This window comes from Neodiprion lecontei, chromosome 6 (assembly GCF_021901455.1).
Source record: "Neodiprion lecontei isolate iyNeoLeco1 chromosome 6, iyNeoLeco1.1, whole genome shotgun sequence".
NCBI lineage: Eukaryota > Metazoa > Arthropoda > Insecta > Hymenoptera > Diprionidae > Neodiprion > Neodiprion lecontei.
Window position 1 is genome coordinate 18915279 of NC_060265.1, and position 6211 is coordinate 18921489.

The following is a 6211-nucleotide window of genomic DNA, read 5'->3' on the forward strand; positions in this document are numbered from 1 at the left end:
CGTATGATTTTCATATATTTGGAAGGATTACCCCATGGTTTTGAAAATGTCATAGTGTAAGATACAAATATGGGTTTCTTAATCTATCTTTGTCACATATATCGGTGAGTCAAGACTCGGAATTATTTATAACATGCATCACGTTTCTTCTTGTTACAAATTAAAGGGTACGTGTTAGTTTACACGCTTATCTTGTTTTCCATTCGCACGGAACGTCTTACATCACGTTTATCGTGGAAGATTATTTGGCTGAGGTGACACTTCTATTTCAACTCAGGCTCGATTTTTACCAACGATAAGTTGGTTAGGTACCTACTTGGGATAACCTACGCTTAATTGTTGCCTTGATTCGTGTTTGTTTTTTATCACGGTAATCGTCAACTATGACAACGTCTCTCCGTTCGTATCATGAAACGTGTAATTTTTCTATTCGCACAACTACTTCCTCCTCCTGATTTTCAAACATTTTCGCACTTCGGGTTTAGACATTAGGTAAGCTTACCTGAAAATTTCTACTACTATAACTTTGTACAAAAATCGGGAAATTCCGTATTGAAAAAGTTTAAAGTTTTTATTAAAATTTGTAGCGTCTTTGAGATTTCTTAATGAAAATAACAACATTTTCATAAAATTCCACTAGTTTTTACGAGAAACTATACATGTTTATAAATTTTGTGCAAAAACAATTTTTTGGTACAAAATTATACGAAATGATCGAATTTCTCTAAAAATTCGTATAATATCCTATAAAATCATTTTCACCATGGTAGCGACTAAACGAGATACATTTCGACGATAAAGACTTACGAGGTATCGATATCTAGGTGTGAACGTGATAACGCATCACGATTAACGTTTCTCTCGGATTTCACGCATTTCATATCGTCATGAAAAACCAAAGGGCATAAAAAGTGTGCTTACCTGTGCAATCTGTTAGCGAGCGTTATGATTTCGAGAATAAATGTTAGAGGTTTCTGATCACTTATCAGTGGGACTCTGTCAGTTGATACAATAATTTCTTTCTTTCCATTCACTTCTGAATTAAATTAATTAACCACACGTGTGTGAATCATAGAGGCCTAAATGTACGAGGAAATTTCCGGAACAGATGCTGTTTGGTAAATAAAAGGAAGCCCTCCGCGTTTTGCTTTGTCAACGTTTTTTTTTTTTTTCTTCCATCAACGCTTTGACGAAAAATCAAAGTAATAAATTCTCTTTTCAATCATGATGGTAATTCAGCAATGTGAATTTTTAAAAGACCGAAATTGATTCATTTCCGCTGTTTTTAGTAGGAAAAATTTACATACGATGGTATCTGTGCAGATGGAAAATACGTAATGCAACGAAAAGAAATTTCCCGTCGAGTGTAGTTAAAACCAATATTTTCTACTACTACCAAACAATACGAATTTGTAAGAATTTTTCTCCGGTCGGAAGTGAACCCCGGAGCAAGTGTAGTGTCTTCACTTTATCGACACGGGGTACGAAGCTTGCAATCCTTGTCTACAAGACAGCGGTCACGTGGAAAGCAGTCGCGCGAAATTTGTATCGAAGATAAGGTTATAATATGTTTTATTCTATTATATTCATTTGCCAATTTTGATAGTTATTTTATTCTTGCGTTCCGTCGACACGATTCGTGACCCTTAGAAAACGCGCTGGCTAAAAATCTCGGAGAATCAGCCTTGTTTGGCGCTTGCAATGACACAACGTGTCCAAAAACTTCGTTAACGAAACAGATTCAAGAACGAATAATTAAAAGATCGCCTCTCGTGGCGAGTAATAACGTGCAATGGCGTAATTTATATCAGAACCATTGTTCGTGTAATAAAGTTTGGCACAAAGCCCTGAATTATTTTCTCACCCTTGCAATAAACAAGTCGGTACGGCGAATATGGATCGAGGTGAACGTTATGATAAATATTCAAGAATGTAGAGAAAATTTGTACAAGCTTGATTCGCTTCGTATAAACTACTGCAGTTGGATAAATATATTTATTAACACAAGGTAATATGTTCCGACCTGTTTGTTCAGGTAATACGCAAGTGTTCGGTTTATCAGTCATTTCCAATTCGCTCAACCAATCGTAAGGCACTTGAATATAATGGAGGTTGTGGGATTGTTTCGTAATATTATTTCCTCAGATTTTCATCAAATGAAAATATGACAATGAGATCAGACGTGATACGATTTATTCGTCCCGTGTTCATTCGGTGCCCCGCATGTTTTAGATGGTTGTCACTGCCAAGCGTAGACCGACGTTGAACGAACAAGCTCAAGGATGCTGCATCAGATTCGACATTAAGCTCGCCGGATAAAAGCTCTCTTTTCACACTTCCATCCCCCTGAAATTGTGAAAAGCAAACATCGCGATCGATGGTTTCATTTTTTTTCGTTTTTGTTTTTTTTTTTTTAGAGTATCGAATTGCTGACAGGGGACATAAAAAAATTAATCGCTGCGGACAGGATTCGAACCTGTGCGGGCAATGCCCATTGGATTTCGAGTCCAACTCCTTAACCACTCGGACACCGCAGCTGTGCTTTCGATTGCGTAAAGCACGTTCAACCATTTTGCAATGAGATTTTACCAAAATGTTGGTTAATTTCACCCCATTTTCTCACGGAATAATGAATTTATACATTTCTTTTTTCATATTTTTCCTGTTCCGAAAAGTTTTGACGTGTAAAATTGACTGAACATAAAGAACTTTGTATTGAAAAACGAGGCATGATTATTACTTTACGTAATCAAGGCATGCCATATCCGATTATCGCGAAAAAATGAGTATATCCGTAAATATGGGCTGGTCAGCGAAAAACTCGTATAGATGAGGTGAGAGACGTGATTGACTATATTTCTTTTTTTTAAAGCTTAAAGTTTTTTTTTTTTTTTAATAATTATCTAAAGTCTGATAGTTTTCGAGGCGTAACAACTCAATTGTCGATGATTCTTCGAATTCCAAGCGAAAAAATTTCCCCTCCACTCAGCAGAGTCCTGACCTAAAGTTGTACAAAAAAACTGTTACTTAAATTCTGAAAAAATTCAAGCTACTCCCGTATAAAACCACGCAACTTTTTACCCTCTTGACATTTTCTCTGAAAATCCATAGTTGGTGAATTACAGTAATATTTCTAAAACATTTCTTTTTTAGCTGAAAATGAAATACCGAGACGAATCAAAATTGTATGAAACTTTCTAAAAAAAACCAATATGTAGGTTTGGATATCCTTTTCAAGTTTACCACAGAAAGAACGGGGTGAAATTTCTTCCCTAAGATTCCGAGTTAATATCCGGCGGCTAAAAAGTAACCGAAAAACGGTCTTGTTCAAAAATATGTACCATCGCCAAAAAAAATTGTAGTATATTTTCAAAAAAAGAAAAATAAAGGTAAATTTGTCTTCTTTTAATCGCCGTTTGAAACGTTTGATTATCTTTATTTTTGAGTTCGCTATCTAACTTTTAGTGTGACGAGAAATTTCGACTGGTATACCCAAACTTTTGGCCAGCAGTGTATATATATGCATATATATTATTATTTCTGCCAATAACAGCATTATTATACCGATAATAACAAATAATATAATGGAATCAACGACAAGAGTTTTGTTAATATTGCAGGACATCATTTATTCATGCAAAATGATGACTTTTTCGTCAAATACGATAAACAATCGTAAGATGTAACAGATTTTGAGTATTTTTTTTTATTATTCTGTATTACCTTTGTCATTTTTCATTTACCAAAGACTGTGTACGATGGCGGATAACGATTTTGGGGGGGGGGGGGTAAAGTTTAAGAATTTAAAAACGTAACTAACATGATCTGATTCTACTTGTCAACGACGTGACAGAAAAAAGTAATCCAACCATCTGATATTTTATGACTCCAGATGTATACTTTAAATTGTACATTTCTTATCCAATATCGAATGCTCAAATTTTCATTTAGGTGTCATTTTTTTTCTTATGTAATTTTGAGAGCGATCGTTTATTTAAGTACGGAAAAAAAAAGAAAAATGCAGCCATAAATATGAAGTAATTTGAAACAGAAATGACAACAACAATAGTCTTCCCTCTTTGTTGAAAATTAATAATGATAAGAATAACGAAAACAAAAATAATCTATTTGAGTTTCAAATACTTACAATTATAGAAGTTTATACTCGGTTTATCTGATGTAGCTTTGTGCTGAATTTCAGATTGCAACAAGACTAATCAATTATAATGGGTTAATGCCTAACTAATCAGATTCTGAGGCGTTCATTCGGTGTACAAAAGCCGTGCGTAATTCCACTCGCGTTCAGGTTCATGTAAGAAACTTTTACTTCACCTATAGAAAGAAAGTTATACAGCTCGCCGAAAAGGAAGCGTGATGAGAGTTTAAATTCCGCAACTTCTCTATCCATATGCGGTACAATCGCACTCGAAAGTAACTCGTATTCTCAACAAAGAGGATTGCGGAATAAAAAAATTAATTTACTGCCACTCTCCGTGCCGATCATTCATTGTCAGCGTCATTTCATTAAAAATCTATCTTTCTCGCGACGATTTATTCATCTGCATCAATTTAGCTATCAAAATATATTTCGCAACAGCAAAAGACTCTATTTACGCAAATCATGCACAGGGTTATAGAAATGAGTAGAGTAAAAATATTTTTGGCAAGTATGTTTGTAATTACTCATTATGGATCAGATCTAAATAACTTTTTTGTTAAATTTAATCTAGTTTCGCAACTCTTTCGATCATTATAAGTTACGCTAAAATTAATTAGTCTAGTTAGTTGATAATTAGTAATGTAAAATTAAAATAAGCACATCCAAACATTCAGCTTTAATTGAGCCCCACTTTCTTTTCTATTCTTGTATTACAGTAATTGAAAACGTATGAATACAATTGATCGATACTAACAAGCGAAATTCCATTTCCCACAGTATAAGGTACTATTTGTCAATTTTTCGGACTCCTGCGATGTGATACGACTACATGCTTATATATAGATGCAAAGTAAGCCGCAGGTAATTGGAATTTGATACTGTCGCGTATTGTAAAGATTAAACTAAGAGGCTTTGTAAAGATAGCGGATGAAAAATCGTTTTACGACAATGAGCCGTAAATAGGTGACAAAATTTTTATCATTACCGTACCTTTGACTGACAAATCCGGTTCCAAAAATTACCAATTAACGTGTATCAAAGGCTTCCGTTCGAAAAACAGAAGCACCTCACGATTATTTCCTTACGGCTACAATGTTTCTCCATTTCTTTCATTAATTTTATTCATTTTCGCTCCATTTATTTCCCCTTCATATCTTTTCTATTGTTTTTTCAGCGGCAGGTACATCCCTAATTAATATTATACCGATATAATAATATAAATAAATACACGTAAAATGACTTCTCATTGCCAATTTTCTGTCGATACTTGTTTAAAAAATAAACAACGATAATATCTGTTGTGAAATCATACGGATATAATGAAACGACTTTATAATCGACAAAAATCTACCGAAACAATTTATTCGCGACAAGGGCGCGATGATAATCGACTCTTAATACCAGGCGGTAAAATCAATTATCGTCGTAAATGTAAAACGGTTTTGTAAGCTGTTTTTAGAATAAATTACGATTGCAAGTTCGAACACGTGTCAAAACCGAAAGCGAGGGATAATATAAGGTTACAAAAAAAAAAAAGTTTAACAAACAAAGTGAAAGTTATCAGTCCAATTGTAGTTTTGTAAATTCATGGCAAATAATTTATTGCATGGTTTGTATTACGTATGATTCAAGCGTACATTATTCGAAAAGGTTAAAACGAACGAAGTGCATTTTCGATCGGAAAACGAGATACGCTCTGTTTAATGTTAAAAACATGCCATTTACGATATCCTAATTTTTTTGCATCACGCGTTTTTTCATTTTACATCAATGGAAGGTAAACGCCCGCGCATATTAACGGACAAAGGACAGTCTCTACCTCCCACGCCGATCACGTGACGGTATTACACGTTGTTGCGTACAGTCACAGACTACACGCGTTCCTATAGTATGCAACCCACACCGCAATCCCCCAGGCAGCACAATTACCGACCGAGCAACGAATCGACTCCTAACCTAAACGATTCTGAGCATGCACCGCGTCAACGGTACCAAAAACCGTTTCCCTCATCACTGACGAAGCTTCGCCCTGTATTAAACACACAGAAATAA

The 6211-nt window shown here is 34.8% G+C and overlaps 1 non-coding gene across 1 annotated transcript; it reads right to left on the reverse strand.

Annotated features, from left to right (window-relative positions):
* Positions 1 to 2455: 2455 nt before the first annotated feature.
* On the reverse strand, positions 2456 to 2537 carry Trnas-cga. The gene has a single exon. It is a non-coding gene; the product is annotated as a tRNA-Ser (tRNA).
* Positions 2538 to 6211: the final 3674 nt, after the last annotated feature.